The sequence below is a fragment of the Zophobas morio genome, unplaced genomic scaffold (genome assembly GCF_036711695.1).
Source record: "Zophobas morio isolate AGI-343-1 ecotype UQ-CSIRO unplaced genomic scaffold, CSIRO_AGI_Zmor_V1 ptg000005l, whole genome shotgun sequence".
Lineage (NCBI taxonomy): Eukaryota > Metazoa > Arthropoda > Insecta > Coleoptera > Tenebrionidae > Zophobas > Zophobas morio.
In genome coordinates, this window is record NW_026972110.1 from 11,501,714 (window position 1) to 11,528,437 (window position 26,724).

The window sequence follows — 26,724 nt, forward strand, 5'->3', positions numbered from 1 at the left end:
AACCCCTAAGGGAGTGAAATGTGGAGGCTAAGTTTGTATGGGAAAAATATTTCTATTGTAAAGTTAAATTTTTACGGGCAACTTGGTATTAATACTCTTCAACGCAAATAATGAAACAAAAAGACAATTAAGACCCCAGATTGTTTCGAGATTCCACCCCTAAGAAGATGAAAAGGGGTGACAAAGTTTTTATGAGCACAAATATTTTTGTGTCGATTTTTACTGGAAATTGTATTAAAGCCCTTCAACACATTTTTTACTGGAAGGCTGTTAATAACGCTCTTCAACACAACGAATCGTCTACGCGAGCGAAGCCACGGGCGAAAAGCTGGTTAGGTACTCGTATAAACCCTATAAATTAAAATAAAGATATACGTGTACTGTTAAAATACAGGTAAAGGAGCATGACGTTATTAACATTATATCAAGCACATCAATTTGAATAGAGATACTGTAATTTTACTCTCTACTCTATTATACTATACATTTTCGAGAAAATAGGATGAGTCGTTCTTGATTTGATAAAAAAAATCGATGTACTTATTCATTAAATGTTTTCTGTCACCCTGTATAAATAACATTAAAAACTAGGAATCCACTGATAAATCAGAAGTAAAGAGTGTTTAGCAAAATTTTGAGATGACGTCACCACTTTTTTTGGGAGGGGCTAAACGGATAAATTTTGATTACGGATTCATCGTGCTTACGAAAACCCGAAGATATTTGCAAGATTTCAGAGCATTAGGTATTGTAATTTCAAAGTTAAATTGTCAAATATTATACAATTGTGACTTTTTTCCAAAAATCTACATGTCTAGTGTAATACCCGAACACGGATTCATAAATTACACACGCAGGACTATATTAATTTATAAAATTAATTTTATAAAGTTAATTTGTAAAATGTTCAATTTTGATTTTTTTTTTTTTTCAAAAATCTGTGTGTCAAGAGTAAAAACTCAACACTCTTTAATAAAATTGAAATAATATTTGTTCCTGTAAATTTTGGAGATGATGTCATCTCATTGTTGGTGGGGATGATTGGATTAGAATTTTTGATTAGCGCTTTACAATCTACGCGATATTCCTAACATACACATAAAAATTACTACAACCGATACGGTAGTTTCGGAGATTGTCTACAGACAGACACAAAGATAGACAAATAAACAGGCAGGCGAAAACCTACTTTTTCGTACTTGAAGGGTCATGAAACGTCGAGAAAACCTGAAAGCAGCGATTCGTCTATTGGACCCTATTAGCTTACGCTCAGGAAGGAAAAATATAGATAACACTATGTACAAAAAAAAACATTCGGTAAAAAGGGGATTTGAACCAAAATGGATCACAGCACAAATCCGAAAATCAAGCATCGATTCCACTCGACTATTGAACATTTTACAGAAAAGCGAGATATTGGGTACATGAACCACGTGCACAAATACATTTTTGTAAAAAAATTGTAACATCTCAAGACAGATTCATAAACCACGGTTATAAGTACGTGCATATTATTTCATAAAATTTGGATAACCTTAAGTACGCAAAATGATGAGAGGATGTCATCATATTTTTGGTTAGTGTTTTACCATCTGCCCGATATTCCTAATATACCTACAAAATTTGACAACCATCGGTCCAATAGTTTTGGAGATTATCTATCTAATAAAAATCGCCACAGATGTCAGACAGACAGACGGAAACGCAGTAGCTATTTTTCGAGAAAACATGAAAGTAACCATTCGTTTAAGTGTCAAGATAAAATGATACATGTGACAGTCGCAAAAAATCAAAAACCGTGTACAAAATTTTATTCTAAAATGTAAAAACAGTCAAAAATGGTGGGTATAACGAACACCAGTTTACCGAAAATTAGACTGGCGGTTTTTCGAAAAATTATTTTTAATAGCCGTAAAATGTAAGTAAACTTGTAAATTAGCACAATGAATTAACCCATTTTGAAGAAGAATAGCTCCGTTAATAATTGTTAGAAACAGAACATTCCTAGTCACTCTTCAAAAACTAGTTCTATAAGACGGAAAAATAGCACAGCAGGAAAGGCATTTTCGTATTTTATGAACTGCGAAATAACAAAACATCAAATTACATATTCGTTAAAATTATAATAAAATAAATAGTTCAAGTAAGCACAATTCACGAATTGTATGATACGATATAAAAACGGAAACAACAACTTGGCTCAAGGAAGACATGGAAACTTAACACTAAAATGTCGACTTGACGATAGAAAGATCTGGAATGTGTATAAAGTTATCACTTTGCGAACCGTAATATATCCAGTTGGATTTATCCCCTTTTCGATATATGAATCCCTCCAAGCGCTAGAAATGGATAAATTTTTATTTGAAGCTGTGCACAAGACCATTATCTTAACCATCTGCAACGTTGTAAGAAAAACTATAACGTAAATGGGAAAAATGGGGTAAGGACTACAAGTACATTCACCCTGATCACAACCCATCAAGAATGAGACGGTTACTTGGTAAGCGACAGAACGAAATAACAAGGAAAATTTTTAAAACTGCTTAATAAACTATTAATAATTTATCTTCTTTTAATTACTGTAGTGTGACAAATACTCATTTTTTTTTAATATAGCTCACTGAAACAGTTAAATTAAAATATTAATCTGTTAATTTCTGTAATTTTCTGTTGAAGTGGCATCAGCAAAGCCCACAAATCCTGTAAGATCCTCCTTGCCCCTCCCCGTCACCGCCAATGTCTGATGCTGATTTACATTGCCCCGAAATTGCCGTCAGCGGTCTATTTAAATTACGTACAGAATCAATACGCTACAGTTTTTAATAAAGATCTCTTTCATGGAATTTAGTTCGAACAATACGAAACAACGATGATGGAGATAAGTAACTGCTTGGGTAAATTAATCAGAACGAATGGCCGTCTGTTTATTGTAAGTCGGTAGGAATGATCTTTTATTAAATTAGGGTTGTTTTTCTCTTCGCTTCTATTTTTGTCGGGTGATTTCGTGTTTATTTAATAAACTTTGAAATAGAGTGAAGAAGGATGTTAATTAAAACTGATTGGAGACTGTATCGGAAAATTCGAGAACACAGAAACACGAGTCATCGGAAAAGAAATCTATATATAACAGGTTTAATGTGGGGTATTTATCCTACAATCACAAAATTTACACAATACCCAACTAGGTAATTTTCGGTGGTCTGTGGCATAACCGTCTCGAGCTTTTATCGTTCCCTCTGGTTCTCTATGTTCGCTGTGTTCCTGTATTTTCGCACGTAATGTCGTAGAATTCTCCTGTTCCCGGTAATTTTCGTATCTCTAATAACATGTTTGAAATTCGACTATATTGACTCTAAAAGATTGGGGTCGTAAAGCAGTAATAATTGCAAAAATGTTTAATCGCTTTTAAGCCACAGATTTTACTTTGGTATTTTCTCTTTAATTTTGCAGTTTTAGATTGTATTTAAACTATTTCATTTGCTGATATTAAAAAAGAAGCTAACGTCTTTTTACCCTACATGAAGCTAAGTCTATTGGACACAGTCTAAGACGTTCTTTAGCAACTCTACTGGAAAACGTTGGAGCTGATATGTCAACAACGAAACGTCACGCTGGGTGAGAATGGTCCACCGTAGCAGGGAGTTATACACAAGATTCAATTTCCAACAAGACTCAGAAAACCTAGAAACTATAAGATCTATTGGTGCTTAAACACGCCTTGAAATAAAAATGTCTTCCTTTTTCAAAGATTGGCGATAAACAACTTGAGTATAATTTAGTTTATTTAAGCAACAGTGGAGCGAAGTTTTTCAGCCTGATATTTCCCCAGAGAAAAATGGTGTCAATAAATTTGAGCTAATAATGTATAATTAATGTTTCACGTATACAAAAGGGTGTTAACTTTTTGATTTCGTTGGGAAGTTGTTAAAATGTCCTTGTATATTAAATTTGATGTGATGTGTGCCTAAGCCTTTGGTTAAATCATTATATATAAAATCTCCACTTTTAATCTAAAAATTATACACTGAGTTTTATTTTTATTAATGGTTAATTTATTGGCTTGCAGCTAGTAAATAACACAGTCGATAAATTCATTTTCCATTCGTATAAGATTTTCGATATTGCTATTTTTACTTATTGGAGCTATGTCGTCTGAAAACAAGTATCTTGCGCAAATGCTCGACAGAAAAACCCTGTGTGATAGTAATCCCTGGAAATTGAAGATCCAAATGTACTTTTTCATGTAATATAACTTGCGATATTTGCTGTCTTTTTAAAACGCAAACCTTCTTGAACTATATGCGATTACTTTAAAACTATAACAAAATAGAAACACGTTAAAGATGTTACATTATAAACACACCCCTCCAAGTTTATAAATAAGGTCGACATTAAAATCCCATACTAACACTAAACTCAACTAAATTCATCCAGATTTTGGATGTAGTATAATGGATACGGTGAAATTATCGTAAAGATGATTGATGTACACAAATGTTGGACAGAGACGTATTGTTTGTCATCAAATTATATTTTGTCTGCAAACAAAAACTTTTCTGATAAATATTTGTGCCTTTTCGTCCAAGAAATAAGAATTTTTCAAATTTGTTCATTTATCTTCCCCAAAAAAACTGAGCACACTGTATATATTACAATGACACAGTGAAAATGATGTTGTTTACATATCTGGTGCGTTTTTCGGTGCAACAAAATGCCGAAGTTTTCCTGAATACGTTCATTTTTCCATACTCGGCAACAAATGAAAAACTGACTTATAATTGTGCAAGCTCGCCAGAAAGCATACGATTCTGTGACGTTATTTCAAAATTTTATTACACAACATGGGTTTTGTTAGTCATAAAGAAATTTTATTTGAAGGTAACAAAATTGTCATCAAACGTTTAATTATAAAGCTTCTATTTCTCACAAACTGGGTGTGAACAAAGATCTCGCAACTAAAATTTAATAAATTGGACTTGTCCTGCTTAAATTTTTCATTAATTAAGTTCATACTATGACCTCTAATTAAATTATAGCTATAAACTTTGCTCGTTATTTCGAGAGTTACGAATTCATTAAAAAATTTCGTCGAGTAGCATTTTATTTTAGTTTTGGGAACGAAATATCAAGCAGCAAATCTAAAATAAAAGAACTCCGAAGTTCTATCTAAAAAATCACACACATTTTTAGGCCAAGATTTATTTCCCTTTATTTTAATTTAGCCAGACACATTTTTTCAGTTAAAAATTAAATGACCTTTGTGGTTGTTGATCACTTCACAAATGCACTAAATTTAGTACAAAAAATTCTTGATCTGCAGCAGCAATAAATTTTTCGACACAGACTAACACACAAAAACAAATTCGTATGACTACTCACACGTACAATCGATTCAGTCATTCCGCATGTGTTAAGCCGAAGAGAATTATAATAATATTCACCGAAATTCGGTTTTCAAATGTAACTAGGTATTTATTAAAAGCAACATGTGGATACGGTGTAATGTAAAACAAAAGTAAACAAGCCCGTTATTGGCAAAGGCCGGCGGGTTGAAGTAAAACAACCTCTCCGTCGTTTTAGGTAACCAAATGGGATTTGAATAATCCGCAACTTTTCTCAGCACGAGGATTATATATTTTATATTATTTCCTTTTTCTTGTTTCACCTCTGAAGATTTCATAGATGTTCAGTAATGTTTTCATATTTGCTACATTTCTCGAACAAGAAAATCAGTATTTCGTTGCAAACACAAAGAGTAAGGTTAATACCATTTATCTGAAAAATATTTTTATCTCGTTGTTACTTCCTTGACCCACATACAATGGAAAATGTCGACATTTATTCAAAATAATAGTATATAATAATATTATCGATGCATCTAAACCAAAATAATGTTGACTGATGTTCATTAAAACTTTTTATAATAAACTATCTGTGTTTGTTTAATAAATTCACGGAAAGAAACTTCTTTCGTGTGTGAAAAGAGGATTAAGTAATCCGAAAATATTTATCAGAAAGTTTTTGTTTGCAGACAAAATATAATTTGATGACAAACAATATGTCTCTGTCTAACATTTGTATACACGTGTTTATATTATTTATTAAGTAAACAAGAAAACACACATAAATCGTCAACATCGTACTCAGAGGGGACGAGATTTGCACGAAAGAAATTCAGTGACGGACGTTTTGAGTAAGCGAAAGTAGACAATTGTTCAATGATCTTATTAAACCAACGATGCTTTTAACTATTTTAGAGGAAACCAGGCATATGTAATAGTGAATAAGAAAATGACAACACGGACAAAATTTGCATTATTGATTGATTTTATGAATAGAACGATGACTACATTGTGGTAACGAGAAATGGTAGAAATACATTTAAGTACGTCAATCCTGTTGTATTGCATAACATCACTTCATAAAACACACGGTATTCACCGGAACATGTTCATGATAAAGACCCTTGTAATTCCAGAGCTACTTCATAATTAACAATAGGTCCGAGTGCATCGGAAAGCTATCGTTAAGAGTATTTGATACTAATCAATTTACAGTTCATTACATTGTCGGCAACATTTCTGATGTTAATTAAAGTGCTAGTAAACACAGTATTGTGAGTATACTGTTTTTTAATTATTACCAGAAACTTTAAAAGTGGCCATCAGCATCCAATATTCCTAGTAACGCTTGTTTTATCTAATCAGCCTGTCCCCGGTGATTAATCCCAAAAGTTGTGTCACAATAAATCTGGTGTTTAACTGTTGTTGTCACTTTGATTATGTTAATGGTGCAGTTCTGAAATATGTCATTGAGCCAAGTGTTGATTGCACACGAACGTTGTTGTGTTTATCCTGTAAATGGAGTTAGTAATTTGTCAACTGATCTGAACTTTGCCTGCAAAATATATAAAGCAGGTGGTAGGAACGGCAGAGGCGACGCCTCCATACTAAAGCTCTGCATACTTATTAGGGAGTATATGCAGAGCATACCAATTACGAACCTGTATTGCCAACGTAATTCCCCTATAAACAGCTTTCATAATATTTCCACAAAAATCAGCTTCTTTTATAGATATTTCCCGGAATCATAATGACGAAAACGAGAAGTACACCCAAAGGGAACCATTACAATACATCTAATTTGAGTTGTCGGGCTCTTTAAACATATTTTCCTCTGAAAAGCTTCACAGATTTTAAATTTGGAAGGTCAGAAAAAGACACTTATACAATCCCTCCCTTCACAGGAAGCCTCGAATAAATTTGATTTATGTCCCAGGAAATTTACATATGGGCTCAACACGATATTTTTCAAAGAGGATCAAGTTCGCCTTTTACCACCTTGGCGATTTATAGCCGCCGCTGCAGTAGGAACCAAATCATCGTCTTGTGCTATTAATATTTAATAAGGTGCTTCCGAATTAGTTGTCGCGCAATGATTTTCTAAGTGGAGTGCAATAAACGCAGCTAGCACTGATATACGTACTCCATCACACTCATTAATGTTACAGGATATGTGTTAATAAATTATACGAAATATTAACTGGAGTATGTTATTTTATAAAATTGAAATAGCATTTTTGGTTAGCTATTCTATGTGTACTGTAAAAATCTGTACCATATAATAGTTATAAATAACAACGGACTGTACTGTACTTTATGAACCAGGGAAGTTCTGTCGAAATTACCTTCGACTAATTTTTTGTCACCTCACGACTTTGACAAGTTTTTGTACTAAAGCAAAACGTGATTATAGTTATAAAAGAGACCAAAAAATTTGAATTTTGCCTAAAAAGTAGCTCTTTTGGCAGTTAAAAGACACTAAAACTAGTTGAAACGAGTAAATTTCTATTTTGATTTTATATATTACTTCATTCTGAAAAATTGTAATTTTCGTAATTTTAAAGACTGGAAATTTTGATCTGCTTGAAGATAATGTTTTTAAAATTTTGATAGAGAATTTTTTCGTTACGTGAAACGTTGGTTATTAGCTCCACAAAAAATCTCTGATAAGAAAAGTACAACGAAATTTTTTTGTTACTCTACATTATGCAAAAATTTTAATGCGTTCTAGCAGAGTACCTACAGTTTTTTTTCTCAGGTCTGCGCTTTTGTTCGGTCCGCAAAATAGTTACTTCGGATGTTTTAGTTTTATTAATAGTCAAGGGCATAATTAGGGAGAATATGGCACGAGGGAATATTTAAAGCCCGATGAAGGTTTTGTTCTACTTTAGTTTCTAAAATATTTTTAACGAAATATTGTGTATTTCCGGCAATGTGAACTTTAATACATAGTTGGCTATTATTTTGATGTTATTATGGACACCACGTTGTTTATTTGTTAAATAATTCGATTTTCAAAATGCAAACTGAACAAGCGGAAAACGTTTATTCAAAAGAATTTGAAGTCGGGCAGGGAATGATTTGATGAAATATTATTTTCCCAACTTTAATAAAAATGTTGAATATTGACGCTTGTTTGAATAAATGATCAATGTAAATGAATAATCAATCCTTGCTTAGCAATTTTTAACTGATTTGTGTCATAAAGGCCAATTTATGCCCGCATTTGGGTGCTTATAAACAAGATTATAATTCTGGAATAGATTAAAAATAATTTATCGTTGTATTAAAGAAAATAAAACGGGGGTGTTGTTTTATATGCATAACAGCATTCTTCAAGAACCGCGCGGTAGGAAAGGAAATCAGGATATTTAAAGAGTAAATGTTGTTATTAGCTTTTATTTATCAGTTTCTCATTCGTTGGGTGTTTTTATGGAATTCATCTTCTATAATGTGAAGTTAGATTTAGTAATACGATACAAGTTTTTATTCGGTACTTAAACAGAGGTCAAAATATTTTGAGGTGACATCATCAATTTTTTAGGAGCGATGAGTGCATACATTTTGATCAAAAATTTACCATGCTTATGATAACTTTAAAACATCTCCAAGATTTCAAACCATTTGGTTTTGCAGTTCCTGATTAAATCAGTAAAATAAATTCACACATTCATTAATTTTTTCAGATTTTTTGAATGTGTGTAAGCAAATCCCAAAAATATGAATGAAATGATAAGTCACTCATCATATTTTGGATATTTTAGATAGGATTTATTCGGCAAAATTTTGAGCTGACGTCATCAATTCTTGGAAGGGGATAAGCAAATATATTTTGGTTAAAAATTTATTATGCCCATCATAACTTTAAAACATCTGCAAAATTTCAAAGCATTTGGTTATGCAGATTCAAAATTAAATTGCAAAATGTTGTTTTATAATTTTGATTTCTTTTATATGATCGTTTTCCGGGTTGAGACCGTGTCAGTTGATTTTTTGGGCTCAACTGACACAGTCCCAGCCCGGAAAACAATCATATATTGACTCCAACCGTAAATCCTCCGAAATTATAGATTTCTTTTTCCAAAAATCTAGACGTTTCAGATAAAAACTCAACACGGAGTTATAAACTACATGTGTGGGACTACATTAGTTTATAAAATTTAAAACCTATTTACTATGTACAATTTTGAAGTGACGTCATCATATTATTGGGGATGACAAGACAAATTTTTGTTAGCGTTTTAGCATCTACATGATATTTCTAATATAAATACAAAATTTGACAACAATCGGCGCAGTACTTTTGAAGAGTGTCTGTCTAATAAAAATCGGGACGGCAAACAGACAGACAGACAGACAGACAGACAGACAGACAGACAGACAGACAGACAGACAGACAGACAGACAGACAGATAGACGGACACATGAAAAATTACAAAATACATTTTATTGAAAAATATGCTGTAACATATATGAAGCATCAATCGTGCTCTAGAAACCAGGGAGGTTTGGCTTTTACATTTTTGAAGATTTTATGCTTTTAACAAAACATCTTATCTTTAAAACAGATACCATTTTAATGTAACAAAAAATTTAATTTTTGAATTGTAGTCAGCATCTTTGTCAAAAGTTGTTGCATAAGTTCATGTTTTTTTTGTTGCAATGCTAGCTTTATAAACATATTTTATTTAATCTATACTCATACAAATTAAAAAGGCGAAGACTACTGTTACTCTATCTGACCACTATAAACAGAATCTCCACATTTCATTACAAATTAAAAATCATCCTATTTTTTCTAAATTTATGTGCAATTAGTCTAATTCTAGAAAATTTTAGGATTAAACAGTTTAACAAAGACAAAGATCTTGAAATAATATTTTTTAAGTTTATTTACATGTTTCGTTTAAAAAACGCAATTTCGTAGTAGATATTTCAGGAATCCCGAAAAGAATGTGTATTTACTTATAATCGTTGATCAGAGTTCGCATGTTTTTACATACATACTTTTTTTGTAAGGATGATATTTAATTAGGAGTAATAATTTTCTCCCAGTCCCTTCAAACTACTGTTTTTTGATATATTTATATGTATACAGGCTGAAAAAAGATATACATATTCCATTTAAAAAAAAAGAGAACGTTCTATACAGGGTGTTTCTTTTATTTGATATAACCCCTGTAATTTTTTTAATCTTAAAGATAAACCTGTTTTTCTTTGAGCAAATTTGTATTATTTTAAAAGATGTCTGTATTGGTAACCTCACATTTTTATTATCACTTCCGGTAGAACTGGAAATGACGTTAACTTTATTTTTTTATGGAACACTAGATATATTTTTTCATAAATAGAAAGATTGGTTTTTCTAAAAAATCAAAAACAACCAATATTCTAAAATCAATACTTAAAAAGTTATTCAATAAAATAGACGATAAATTCATATTTATTGATGACAATCTAGTAACTTGAAACATCGACACAAAAAAATTACAGAGGTTGTATCAAATAAAAGAAATACGTGGTATGTATAATGAAATTAATTTTAATTACTTTAAAATACATAATAAGTAATAAGTTAATAATAACTAATAAAAGCCGTGGTAGTTGATTTTTTCTTTGTCTAAAATTATTGTTAAATTAAATATCGCAAAGTGTACGTTTTTTTTAATGCCAGATCATTTTTTCGCAGTGGTAATAAATAAATATACTTACATTGCTGCTGTTGATTAGTACGTTTTATTAACTTACATAGTTACCAACAACACAAAATTGACAATAATTATTAAACGTACACTGAACAAACTTTATTTCCTTGGGCTATTTTCTAATCAGTGAAGTGTAACACAGGTTAAATAAATTTCCTCAAGCTTGTCTTGTCATGATACAACTGCTCTTGATGATCTGATGCCAAATTAGGAAACACTACAGCAGAAGAATCGGAATTAGGTAACACTTTGTTGGCTACTTCTCTTTTCTGCACGGCTGATTCGTGTGTGCGGACTTCAAACAACCATTTTTCTACATTGTTAACAAATAGAAGAATGATTGCGGACGATGCTCGAAAAGCATCTCGTATATCTTATAATAAAATTGATTTTCGCTTACGATATCCACAAAAAATGCCGAGATCTTTTGGAGTTCTTTTTCAAAATTGTAAGTATTCTACACTAACAAGCAATCTCCGTTATAAGTTAATTTCAGTATCAAAGATGTCCCCCAATTTTCTATGTCATTTATTATTAGCACTATTCTCGTTCATAAGCTCGGCATGTTACCACAGTTTCAAATATTAGAATAATTTACATCAACATATCATAGTTACAGCGACTTACCAAATAATGATATTTACACTCACACTTCATTAATTTGTACTCCTATAAGGGACTTTATATACTAATAGACAGTTTATGGTAAGCAGTTTTGATTTAGTTAGCAACGATTCCGAAGTAGATATCTCTAATAATTTCGATATTACACAAGAAAAATCAAAATTACTCTGTTATAAGCAGATTCAGCCAGGAATATATTATCAAATTACACTGAAAATATTGCTAGAATTTAAAAACTAAAAAGAAAAACAAAAAGTGTTTTTCCGTACAGGCGAAATTCAGGACTAAGAGAATTTTGCCTGTTTCTAAATTCATTAAAGCTAGAAACATAAAGATGTAATTACCTATTGTTATCAGCACTTGGAAGCTCTTACAACAATATCTCAAATAGGATTTTGGGTCCTTTTCAACTGCAACCGAAGAATTTAAAGGTAGACAGCTGTACTTTATCCATTATGGGTTATAGTAAGAAAGTTATTGATAGTACCGAGAGAACAATAAAAAACACTATCAAAGACAGCCATAGAATTTTCATCTTGTCAGCTTACTGTCAGTTTGAAAGTTTGAGTTCAAATGCACCAATAAAAAATCTGTGGTTCTCTTTGCTTGTGTTTTTATAGCTGTTTCAGTACTTTCATCAACATACGTATAGTATATTATTGAATGTGGTCACAATTTTATTAACAAAAAAAGAACTGATGCAAACAGCTGAATGTGATGACTTAAAATTACTTCTCACAAACTGTGGCATTTGGTGCAGTGCAACTTCTTATTTCCAAGTCCATTGGTGTTGTCGACTATTGGTATTGAAGTGGTTTGTACAAATTAGGAGACGGTGATTTACAACAACACCTCCTTACGACTGGTACTTAGCGAGACTATAAAATGTCCTAAAAACTTTACCCACAAAATTTATTAGTTCTCAAGCAAACCAGCGAAATACCCAACGTATGGAGGTACAGCTTCCTCGCATTATCGTAAAAAGAACTGTAAACCACTAAATGTGATATTGCCAGCCTGCAATATTTACACTCTGCATTTTCAGTCTTTCTAAATTAATTTTTAGTGCGATGCATTGCAGATTCAAATATTCACTTATTATGACTGTGACCATTAAAGTATTTTTATTAAAAAAAAATAATAATAATAATAATAATAATAAGATTAGTTATAAAGTAACTCATACTTTGAGTGCATTTAAATTTACGTGTAAATGTACTCGTATCATAGTTGTTTACTGATTGAATAGGTAACTGTTGAAATAATTTTGATATTTTTGATATTCCACAATCAGAAGACGTGTTCAACTGATTATAATAATTAATAACTTGAAGCGAACTGTAATGTAACGAAACACCCCCTAATCAACAACACCTTTGTTTAAAACATTCCATGCCGATTAATGACTCATTTATCTTCATCCCACACTTGTTGACAATTAAAATTATATACAATTAACACCATGCGATACTTAAATCAAATGTGTTATAAAACCACTTTAGATTCAATCTTTTTTTTTGGTAATTTATGTGCGACACGAAAAAAAAAGACGTTGAAAATCTATAATCCTTCAATTTTGGTAACCCACTTCAAATATACTCCCAAACCGACATATTTCTGTCTAATTTTTATAAGTAAGTAAATGAAAATATTTTCCCATTGTTATCACTAATAAAACTACAATTTCATCTAAATCCTTTTGTACTTCGAAGACGTTTCCTAATTCCATTTTCCTTGTAGCTGGTAATGTGTTCCCTCTGCATTAATTGCTGCATTGTTACGGAATTCGTGTAACTTCGACTGTGAATTCTCTCTCCTTGCAACACACAGTACGTAAATGAAATCACGTCCAATGGGAAAACATAACAGAAAACCGGCGGTTCCCAAAATTTTTTGACGACGGTGACATATTTATTTGCAAAAATTTGAAAAAACATTCAACAGTTTTTCTGTCGTCTATCATCTCTCCAAAATTACACAGCCAATTACTTATAAATTTTAAGTATATCGTATCGTTTATTCCACCTAACAAACCATTCCTAAAGATATTGTTACAGGTGGCTTGTAACCGAATAAATCACCCCTACTTTTATCTTATACAACTTATCTACAAATATGTTACGAACTTCTGAAATCTTGCGAAGATACTAAGATTTAAAAATCAAAACATTTATTTATGTATCTACTCCAAAAACTTGATGACGTCATTTCAAAAAATTATGACACATGTTTATTGAGAAAGAAGTTACATAGGCTAAAATTTCGAAATACAGTAAATATGTGTTGGAAAACAGAGATACATACATACCTTATTTTAGTTACTCCTATTTATTATAGATTTTAATATCTACTCATCAAGTAAAGATTGTATCCTCTGCAGTATGCATCTAAAAAGAGGTAGTTATTTATAGCAAACCACTCAGTTCTAAAAGGCACCAAATACCGGCATTAAATTTTCATTAAAACCGAAATGTTCGATATAGATAGCAAACTGTACTGTACACATTTTTTTTTTTTGTTTAAATTCCACCAACACCTCACTTACTCGCGAAAATCCACGTAGCAACGCTGAAAAGGAAAATTACGCCAAGTTTGTCTGAAGGCATTGTAATTTAATTTTGTGCTTACAGTATTCAAGAACAACTTCTTAGTCGATGCAAGAAAGCAATTTTCGTTGCTTTTGTGGCAATATATTAAATTGAAACTGTTTGATGCACTTGCATAGGTTTTGAATCAAACCCAGTTTCATATAAGTCGTTTATTATTTTTATCTGCCACCAACGCGTTAACAACATAATCCAACAGGCAATAAAAAATAAAATTTTTATTAATTATAAATTAAACTTACGCAGTTTCACCAACCAACAATAGGTATAAACCACATTAAATAAGGTAAGATGGATTATGTGGAATCCGCTCATTGTTTTGAGGAGGCGCCTTCTGTAACTATTTTTCATTTTTGTTTGAAGGTAATTTTATTGTTAAAGCTGCTTTCTGTGTTTGTCTTGGTAATTTCACTCCCACTTTTATATTTGTTCTCGGTAGGGTAGGGCATTAATTTACTTTAGAAAATCAAGTACTTTATTTGCTGCTTCTCTCTGTTCAGCTCTTCCTTTGTATGTTTATAATTTTCGCTAACGATGGAATCATTTACTCAGGTATTCACTTTGACGTCTAGAAAAAGACCGTTTAAAGCGTGTGTCGCAGTCAGTGAGCGTAAAAGGCAAGCAATGCAAAGGGGTAGATAATTAATTTTGTGGTGAATTGAGAATTACTAGAAATACGGTGCAATCAATAAAGGCAATATGTTATTACTGCACTAACCAAAATGTGGTTATACGCGAAGGTTGTGTCTGGAACAGTAATTCAGCGTCGTTAATTCAAACTCATTTCAAAGGCAATTCAATGGGATGAACTTCTCAGTACCTGAAATCATTTTGACGCTACAGCAGGAATAGAATACTTAAGGTTCCAATCCCCCATCAAAGAAAATATTTTATACTATTCCGAATCGCATCAAAGCGAGTTAAAAATTCAGAAGGAATTTTTGTACGGAATTTAGAGATAGCTATTGCATTCCTTCTACCCGCAGGGAACGCTTTCCAAGTGATCTAGCAATCAGCGAAAAGGCTTTCTTTGTACAGAAACAGTAGGGCGCGAATAATCGGGAAAATGAGGTTATGATTTATTAAAACACTCTGGTATTTCATCAAGACAGGTATGCGAAATTTTCGGGATAATATTCTGGATACAGACGTGAACAACGGGCGATAAAACCGACAATTAAAACACACACTCTTTCCCATCGGCTTAGGTCATTCACTCGAGTTTCCAGAGATTTTGATCGCTTTATGGAAAAATTTATGAATACCATTTTGAGTTTTATGTCTCCCTAGCCATCATTAATTTAACTTGTGCTAGATCGATTCGTGTGGTCTTCCTTTGGATTTATGAATTTTTGTGCCCGCGGGAACCTGTCGTTTGTTTGCTGTTATCGCACTGGTGCGCCCCAATTCATGACAGCTTAAATAAACAACTTTGTAAATAACATTTAGCTTTTTATGGAGTTGGGCGGTTGTCTTGCAGTTAATTATGAAAGCTTTCAAAGGAAACGGTTAACTTAAAACATACACATTTATGGTCTTTTGTATTTCTTCATTCGACATTGTTTAATACATGCTGCTAATTAAAGTACAAAAAAAAATAATTGTAAAGCGAATGCTACATGAAAATACTTATGTAAATTTGAATATGTCTAAATTTTCCGCTTTTTAACAAAGTCATAAATTATTATCAAAATGATTATAATCCCATTATAGAACAGCCAGCGAAAGCAAGCAAGCATACACCTACTCAGAAATTTTGTAAAAGGTTAACGAAATGTTAACAAAACAACTTAGCAGAAATCTAAATGTTTTCAGTTTTTACTTTCCGAGCGTAAGTCTAAAGATGTAGATTTAAAAAATTTAAAATGATTAATAATATCTTATAAACTACTAATTCTGGAAATGCTAAATCGCTAATCAAAATTTATCTGTCCACCCCTTCAAAACACTGATGACGTAATTTCAAAATGTTGCAAAGAGAGTTTCATTCGAAATCTTAAAAGTATTCTAAAAGTTGTACCTACTGATAAACGTCCACTATAAGGAACGTAATCAAAATGAACACTACGTCATATCAATCATTTTAGCTAGAATAATTTACAAATTCTTTTAAAAAAATATAAAACGCAAAAAACAGTTGGATAAAAGTGAAGGATTACTTTTAGTTAACATGCATTTATCTAACAGCAAATTAGTTAGTATCTGATTTTAGTAAACTAGCAGCTTTATTTTACAAATTATGTTAACAAATTTAATAAGCAAAATATTTATTAACATGACTTAAAATGAAAGCTAGACAGGAAGACAAATAACGGGCTGGGGAAATGCTTCCCCGTGGGATAACTTGCAGGTACATTCAGGTGTGGCCGTCGTCGTCCAAACCATAGTTCGAAGTTAAAACTCTATTCAAGCAAAAAATCGAACAAAAGGATACAAATGAAAAGAGATGAGAAGAGGCTTTGAATAGAAACACACAATCACCTTGTGGTAAGTAAATACAATGTTAAACAATAATTATAGAAATCCATCATTAAACTTACAAGTTCCAAAAGAAGAAATTACTGGAGTTATACTGACTGGACAGTACACACGATCTTGTTGATCAAACCTTGTAAACAGAATCTAATCAAACGTGAAAGCGTAATGCAAAAAGCTCAATATTTTTAATAATTCGAATTTTTTTGTAGGTCTCCCCTATTTGATCTGATGGTATTATTATTCATATTATGGAATTATATTAGCAATTCTTTGTCTATGATCTGTGCGGTTTCTTTATGAACTGAATAAGGGAAATTTATTACGCAAATAGATATTTTCCAAAACAAAAAAAAAACAAAGCTAATTTGAAATTTTAAGCGTGTTTGAAGATTATCTGAGATGTAATATTGCTTGTGCTTCAGTACCTACTTAATGTATTTTGTCTGTTAAAACTCCACAGAAAATCTAAAAAAGGTGATATATGAACAGAGGACAAGTATAGTTTCCCCAATTCTAATTCGATTTTATGATTTGTAAAAGTTAACTTCCTTAACAATAAATTACTGCTGCCAATGATGGGGCAGTCATAAATAAAGATTCAACTATTATAATGTATAATGGTAACGGCATGGTTGAATCCTTATTTATGACTGTCCCATCGCCGGCAATAGTAATCTAATGTTAAGGAAGTTAATTTTACACAATGAGGTACTATCATAAAACCGTATTAGAACTGGGGAAACTATAATTTGATTTATTTTTCTTAATGCTGGACTCTTATTAACATTATGATTAGTTTATTGTATTGTAATGTTGGTCGGTGATTTAAAATCGACGTGGGTAAAACTCAACAATTTATTTCTTAATAACTCGAATTTACACGACTAACTGCACAGCTTGACTGACTTCTCTCAACATTCGCTGGACTCGACCCCACTTGCTGACTGAATAATCCTCGTTCCCGACGGTGCCCTCTGTTTAAACCTATACGTTCCTCTCGATGGATCGAGAACGCCGCTCAGCCACCGTCACCGCTTCTAGACTTGTCTGGAGGACCCATTCGTGACGTCCGCTTTCAGTCATCATCGCCGTACATACTAGAACCCATAGGCGTCGTACCGGCGCGACGTATGGGTTTATTTCGTAGCAATATATAGAAACCATCGTAGGTAAAGATATGACAATTAATACATGTATAGGGGCAATTCTGAACCAAACCTGTTAAACTTTAAAGGTTGTTAAAAAATAAACAGCCAATCAGATTTACGAATTTAACTCGTTACTATTATATGGAAATTTGCAATTTAACACACTTTAAATTTAACAAGTTTTTACAGAATTGCCATTTATCTCTACCAAAAAGTTTATGACTTTATTTCTGGAATACTTAAGTATATTGAACGCTACTATATCTAGAATAAAAAAACAACAAAATTGCAAAGTTAATTATAACTCTAATAAAAAACTTTTTTTGCAGAAAGTTTCCGTCGTCAGCACAAAATTTTATTATTCTTTTATTCGTATCATTCTACCTGTTAATGCAGGGTTTCTATAAATTATTATAGGGTCGCAGTAGGTCATGTAAACGTGCCGCCTCTCAGATTTAACTGTACGGAGATCCGTATTAAGTGCCCAAGGACGCATGACAAAGATCACACATGAACCACACATAAGTGTATGACTGGTTGACTAAACGCTTCATATGTTTTTAAAAAATAAAACTAATTCATTACGATAAAAAGAAAGAAATTTATTGCGGTTAAACATCACAGTAAACGTGGAAAATGTTCATCGTTCTGTTCAAGACACATGTTCACTCTCTTTTTAATTTCAAAAATGTTCTGTAACATCCTTTCGTCAATCTTGTTCAATTCCGCTTAAGTCGTTTCAAATCATCAAGAATTTCCTCAGATGAAGTCTTCCACGAGATTTCTCTTTGTTGATATTGCCAGTTCGAACAAATCTCTAATGTGGGCCTTCAACGATGTTTCTTGAGTTATTAAATTACGGCATTTGCCCAAATATTCTTGCTTACAAGCAGTTATAGAATGCACACACTCTTCTTTACAAAGTGCCCTTGCGATAATAAGACATAACGATGAAAGTGTCTTGTTCAACAGAATAAACCATTTTCACAGTCTTCGCTTCCTAGCACAAAAACAAAATTTTCGTACGCAACCACCATTTATAGGGTCGAAATTTTGGCTTTACTAAATGCTAAGGATTCACGACAAATACCACATGTATCTGTATAACTGGTTGCCTAAATGGTTCACATCTTATTAAAAAATAAAACTAATTCAATAAACAAATTTATTGCGGTTAAACATCACAGTAAATGTTGAAAATGTTCACCATTTTGTTCAAAGCACATGTTCACTATCTTTTTAATTCCAAAATGTTCCGTAACATCCTTTCGTCAATACTTTGGACCTATTGTTCAATTTCATGTTGCAGCAGGAACTCCTGACTGCTCAAGAGGTCTCAAATCATCCTCAACTTCCTGAGATACTGAAGGTCTTCCAGGAGATTTCCCTTTGTCAACACTGCCAGTTCGAACAAATCTGTTCATTATTACATCTCTAATATGTAATAACGATGTTTGTTGAAAATCACGGTATTTGGGCAGATATTTGCTTACAAGCGATTACAGAATAAATCCACTCGTCCTTTACGAATGTCCTATTGCGATAATAAGACATACCAATGAAAGTGTCTTGTTCAACAGAATTAATCATTTTCACGGTCTTCGACTATTTTGTTGTTATGAGCTTGGATCAACGAGAATATTTCTGTAATTCACACTAATAATAATAACACAATAAAAACAATTAAATGACAAGTTACAAATGACATTAATGACAATTCATTTCAGCGAAGCGGGATTTTTGAAACCCGTGGCCAACTATGCCCTTAGAATCATTTATAAAAACCCTGTACAAACAATACATTTTCACCGGAATTTTGTGATTGTAAAAATGTTCTTAAAAAGTAGTTTTTACTACAAGATGTTTTCGTTTACATAAAAGTTTGTTTGTTAACTTTTTTATGTTTATACCCCACTGACGTCAAAATTTTAAACAAAGTGGTTCTACCACCTTTGAATTCCAACTGTTCGCGAACATCGTTCAACAGTTTCTCAATCATTCTAAAATGTTCATTACTGTAGTTATATTTCCAAATTAGCAGCTGCAGATCCTTTCTAAACATAAAATTTGAAAATAAATCCGCTTGCCAGAGCAAACTCGCCTACGAGTTTTTCGATCGTTGATCCGCAGACCTGTCAAGTTTGATATGAATAACAAACACTTCGTATGAAACGGATTTATATATCTTAAATTCCAACGAGTCTCCAGACAATATCCAATCAAAACACTTTTTGATTGCAAGTTTTTACTGTACAACAATAATTCTGGCATTTTTCAGTATTTTATGTGAAGCAATAAAGCAACACAGCAAAGACTCGAAATTCTGTCTTATGTTTTCAAAACAGTTTATCCAACATATAAAAACTAAACCCGATCTACCCCTTACCCAGAAAGATCACGAATAGTTTATCGAGTAATTTTTAAATTTCTGATCTAGTTTTCGTTTCCCAGTAAGTCACCAAATTACATAGGTCGTCTCTTAAAACATACAATTTGTGACAATCTCGCCCTTTAACATAACCTAAATTGTGCTTTGTTTTCACTTTTGTAAGACAAGTTTCAACCTATTTTTCACGAAGTGTATTTTTGGTTGCATCTTGATTTTTTAGACGCAATCCTGTATATACAAAAAATTCATATAAAATAAAGTTCGCCGGTGAAAAGATCTGCAGATTGAAATGCTGGTAGTGTGCAAAAGGCATTAAACTTCAATTACTTAATATTTTTACTTCTGGTAACAAATATTCAACGAAAGGAGGTTTACTGAAGGAATAGCCCAGGGTTTAAATCAAATTTAATAAGAGATTATAAACAACCGCCTCAATCTGTCACCTGCAGTTATTGAGGCTAAATCCAATCAATCTCTTCGTAGGATGTCGGTTGTATTTCGAAAAAGGGCAAACTGTCATCACGTTGCATTTTTTTTTAATTAAAATTTGTAAATTTCAACTTGTTTGCACCAGCAATTGCAATACAAAATAAACTTCCAGATAAGTCTAAAATAAATAAAACTTATTATAGGGTTTGTTTTTTCAATAAATATTAACTTTAATAATTAATTTTAACATAAAAAAATAATTTGCTGGGAGCACTTAATATTTATTCTTGCAAATGCAAACACATAAATAATGTATAAAGAGTGTGTTTGATATAATACGACGTTATATTATAAATATTCAACAAATTTTAATCAATGGTCTGTGACCACTAATGCTAGTGTATTACAATAAAAAAAAATCGTTTAAGAGATACTATTTTTTTACGAACACCCGTATCTAACTATAAAGCTAGAAAATGCTGACACACGTTATTAAACCACAAGCAGAGAAACAAGTTGTAATTTAAATTTCAACATTTTAAGATAACTGCATATTTTTTTTTTTTTTTGTGGGGACCAACAGACAAATTTTGGTAAATTTCATACAAACTATTTAAATAATTTAAAAGAATATCGAACAGCAAAAAAAACTGACCAGTTCGAGAGTTTTCATCAGATTCACAATTCATACTATAAGTATGTGTAGTGCTTCTGATAGAATTTTCAGGTTAAAAGGCGGTGTTGTAAAGTCTTATTTTATAAAACAAGGTTCATCTCCTATCGTAACATCGCGTATTACGTTAATTAGTTGCAAGGATAATGTAAAATGTTATCTAACTTAGTTTAGTTATGAAACAAGACGCTAAATTTGAACAATATTTAATTTTTCTACAGACTTTTTTAACTCAAAAAGCTAAACAACTCAGCGAAAAACTGTAGACTGAAGTTTCAACGTCCTCGACTTTATATCTTTAAGGCAAACAGACTAGCCTTGTTGTACCTATTCCCTAGACTTTTCCCACAACTATAGCTCTGTTGGAACAAAATTCTTCTATTACAAAAAATACAAGGTGGGGTCAGTAAAAAAACATTCTTCGCATCTACTACCCACAACATGGAATAAGAAAAGCAGGTAAAATGCAGAGAACGTATTTGATAGATAAGCTCAATCACATTATTAACTTCAGCAACACAACCATATTTTACAGGCCGTTATATCTTCTAATTATGCATAAAAAAATAACGAAAAGTCTTATTATGCACATTCAGTAAGAACAACCAATCAAAATGACAATAATGAATTTGAAACTTCCGAGATTCTCCAATTTTCCCAAGTTTTTTCAAACTTTCTCCAACAATCAAATTACAAACTTAACTCAATCTGAAATAAATGTCTGGGTCAATTAGTCAAGCAAAATAAAAGCAAAATTAGTATATTTACATTTCAATAACTTTTAAAATTTGCTTCTTCTTGTTTCGTCCTTAACCAACCGGTGGATAAAACTTTTCCTCAAGTCATCGTACAATTTTAATAATCTATTCGTAAAAAAAAGTTCTTGTAAAGATATTGGGAACATGCAAGAAGCCAATACCGTTCATTTTATAACAACAGTTAAACCGCTTTTCTTACTGTTGTGAAACAATAAAACTATCCACCCCCTTTATTGCTATATCGATTGAATGCGTTATTTATTAATGTGGCATTTACAGATGCGCTGTGCAAAGTAGGGTAAAATGCGTTGTACATAAATTAGTATCTGGTTCAATTAACTTGTTGTGTTACAATAAAATATGTACATAGCGATGTCAGAGCGAGCATTTGGTAATTCATGCAAAATCTCTGCGCATAACCATTAAACGTCATGGTTTCATCACGGCAGTATTATAAGCATTTCTTGTATGCAAAAATAGTAGACACATCCAGTAAAGTACTTTTATGTTACGACTGTGATGAAAGGAACACGTTAAGAAGTCACTTAAACTTGAAACCCTTCATTGTTATTATTTTAACACAAGAATGTTGAAGATGTTATCGAAATAATTTGTAATCGACGTAAATTCGTATGTCTGGATTGGTCTTAAATTTAACACGACAACTACAAATTGAATTTCGCACAGACATACGATTTCTCTCCAACGATAGATCAGTTATAAATGAAACGTGAAATTTCACATTACCGTTAACGCAACCATTTTATCAGATAAATTATAGGTTTAGAGTTCTAACATTTTATTTTCACAGTTTAAGAAAATGGAATGAGATTCGTTGTGTGTCGTTTAACATAGGATACAAAAACGCAAATTGCCTATTCCCGTTTGTTCGTCCTGTTAGTAATTTTGTTAGACAAAGAGTCTCCGAAGCTAAGCAAATATTGTATTTTAAATATTGTTGCTTACACAGACAGACGACATATAGACGACAGACAAACGACAGAGACAATAGCTTACACTCGGGAGGCAATAAAAATATTTAAGAACAAAAACTAAGCTATGTTTAGCTTACAAACACATGTAATAAGTCTCTTAAATATACAGTAACCGATGCGTGATGGATGACGGTTCAGACTTAGTTACACTTTATTGATAACTTACAATGGAAAAATACATCGCATGATCAGCTAGAATAGGGTTATCCCTTTTTTAGGGCCACCGTTATAACACGTAAGATGTGTGTTTATGTAATTTCGATACTCGGACGAGAATCGTCGGCTTATATATAACTTATCACAGCCATGATTTTCCCCGAAAAACCATTTCTCTAACCCTAATTGCCACAGGTCATCGATCAATGGCTTGATGGACATGGAGTTCAATTAGATTCCGCTAAGAAAGAAATTAGTGAGAGCATTAATCATTTGTGACAATAATTGCTACTTCTGCCTTTTTAAGAATTGATTGCTTAATCCAGCAAAGACAAACTCTTCCAAAGTCCGCTTTTTAATAAATGAAGAGAAAACACACGGGCAGACCCAAAAGTGGCCTTTAAATGCCCCTTCAAAACGTGTCCCTTAGTTTTTACGCGTAGGATGTAATGTACCTTTGGGAAATTGGCATGCATCCCCGCCATTTCCTTTTCCGCCTTTTTGTTGTTATCTCAACTCACCTCGCAAAATGGTTTCAAACATGCCCGCTGCGTGTTTATTTTGTTGTCTTTACAATTTACTAAGTTAAGACACGCTCGGGACAACATACTTATGCCTCACTGTTTATGTATTTTTCCGGAGAAATGGAGTTGCTTCTGGGAAATAAATTCCGGATACTCGGAACTGTCGCGGTTGACATAAAGTGTGCTTTTAATTTGTCGCTTTTAAAGTTCTCTTATACGTTTATGCATTTTAACTAAAATTTCACTGATAACTGTTTATAAATTGCTACGAATAATCGTTATGCTGTAAGACTAGAGATATGAAAATACATATACCTATATGAATATTTAAAACATGCTTTTTAGTTTTTGAGTGGAAAACATTATTCTCTTTGGTAATAAAATATTTACTAAAACCGATTCTAAATCAATAAAGCTGAATACACACTTTCCCGCTAATTAATTTTAAAGTTACAATTCTGGTTTATTACTCCACATACTTGTATAAATGAGAGAAACAAAAAATTAGTCAAAGTGATGGCACAACATTTAAATTATTGAATGCTGAACGCAGACGGAAAGTCACATTCGACATGGATAAATTCGTCAATGATATAGATACAAGTGATAAATTTCTTTTATAACGACGAAAGATAAGAATTCAGTATATGTATATACTGCGTTTTTATAAATGATTCTAAGGGCGTAGTTAGCCATGGATTTCAAAAATCCCGGTTCGCTGAAATTATGCCTCATTATGACAGACCTCATTTAAAGTCATCGTTCTTATTGTTTTAATGTTTTTGAACAATTTCAACATTTACTGTGATGTTTAACCGCAATAAATTTGTTTAATGAATTAGTTTTATTTTTTAATACGATATGAAGCATTTAGGTAACCAGGTATACAGATGTGTGTGGTATTTGTCGTGAATACTTGGGCATTTAGTAAAGTTCAAAAGTGAGGAGCGGCACGTTTCCATGACCTACTTTGATCCTATAATCATCTATAGAAACCCTGTATTATTAATCGACGTACCATACTGGTACAATTATAGTTTAACGGAATTCGTATATCCTGCAGTTCATGACATTTCCATAGATAGAAAACATAAAAATGCTTACAAAAAAGGCGTGTTAAATAGGTAGATAGAAACTTTGCGACAGTACATTGCAGAAAAGAGTCAAATTCGTATTTTTTTGTCTGAAAAACACAGTATATAAAATGTAGAATCCCTTACACGTTTGGTGGACAGCTTTTAAAGCTAATACAAAAATTACAGAGTGATTCCGAGCACTATTGCACATTTTTAATAGCGAATTATATGGCAACAAATAAATTATTTGCACGGTCAATTTTCGGCGATCAGAGAATCTTAAAATTTCGTAAATGATCAAAACCACTTTCCATCATTGTTAATATTAGGAAACAAAACAAGAAACTCATGTGATTTGTAGGTTAATGGAGCAATGTCTTTGTTAATAACATTAAACGCTAGTCTAAAGTAATTTTGATAGCGTACTTAAAATTCTGTAGCTTTGCTATTTTTGAAAACTGATCATAGTTTGACTACAACCATTCACTTATTTTTTGTAATTTAATTTACCATTTAAATTATGCAGTAGTTCTCTGAATCACCCTGTATACATTATAAAAAAAATTGTGGTGGTATTATTAACTTTGGCCAGCCTAAATTTCCGAAAAAGCTGGTGGGTTAATTTAAAAATTATGTTTTTCTGTTGTTTGTCACATCATATTTTAAAACCTGTTTTATGACTTTGGTTTACATTTTTTACAATAATTTATTCAAACGTTACCATTTTTGGTAATTTGATTCTTATCATAATTTAAAATTTTTCAAAAATGGATCTTTCTTTGCTATCTGAATGAAATAGTGAAATTCTGAAAAACCAAATAACTCAAAAACAAAAATTGTTGAGGAATATATTTTATTTTTGGACATATGTAATTTAAAACTGTTATCTATAATAAACGGGGTAATACCAAATTTCTTATCAATCCTGAGATATTGTCTACTGTTGAAATTTCTAAAAATAATTTGGGCATTGTAATCTATTTTATTTAGTATTATCATTTTTAACACTACGGGTATGCTAACACTGAAGGCGAGGTGACAACTTCAAACGTCAAAGGGGATATAAAGCATCGAAATTTTCAGTATGACAGGTCCAAGATTTTCTAGCCCTGACTGTATTGTAATACATTCTGACTGACTTTTCTTACTCTTTAAAACTATATACATTTTCAAAATTTCGATGCGACGTTGTCAAGTTACTCCAAGTTTCTGGAAACTTTTTAGCAATGGAAGGGTTCACAAAAAAAATACGCGCTTTATTGTGGTATAAATAAATTTGGATGGTAATATATATAGTGTTTTCAAAAAGTAAATTTTGGCAACTTTCAAATATCGATGTTTCAATTTTTTCAATAGAACAACTTGTATTTTATTAGTGCGTCATATTCTGTTTTTTATCCTTTTTCTTTTTTGAGTATTTTCTATACTTAAAGTTGATAATTACTGAGATTTTTAACTTTTTTAAGGGACACATCGACATACTGAAATGAATATAACACAAAAATAGAGTAAACTACAGGATGTTCTGTTTGAAAACACTCAAATATCGATATCTGAACAAATTTATTTTCATTAACAAATTAATAAAATTTTAATATACAGTGTCACAAAGTTTTTGAAAGAAAAATAAATATGAATTCTGATTAGCAATTTATCATGTTCACAAGCAATTCGTTTTGTAGTTTTTAAGACATTTAAGTTGTAAAATTTTTTGTACGCACAATTTTTTTCCCACAAAGTTTCATGATGATTAAAATGAAAAATAAGGGTAGTTTAATAAATTACAAGTTAAAGAAGCAAATATCTCGCATTCTTTAA

The 26,724-nt window shown here is 31.8% G+C and overlaps 1 protein-coding gene across 5 annotated transcripts in view; it reads right to left on the reverse strand.

The window, feature by feature from the left end:
* Positions 1-26,724, reverse strand: part of Pde9 (Phosphodiesterase 9) — a 252,277-nt gene that overhangs the window by 116,729 nt on the left and 108,824 nt on the right. Inside the window, exons 1-3 of one of the 5 annotated variants that reach the window (XM_064047104.1) lie at positions 14,303-14,428; positions 14,118-14,242; positions 13,983-14,061 (exon numbers count right to left, since the gene is read on the reverse strand). The exons of 3 other annotated variants lie outside the window; for them this stretch is intronic. The gene's annotated coding sequence lies outside the window, so the exon portion shown is untranslated. Of the gene's footprint in view, positions 1-13,982; positions 14,062-14,110; positions 14,243-14,302; positions 14,429-26,724 lie in introns of those variants that run through there. One more of the 5 variants, XM_064047106.1, reaches the window with a different exon arrangement.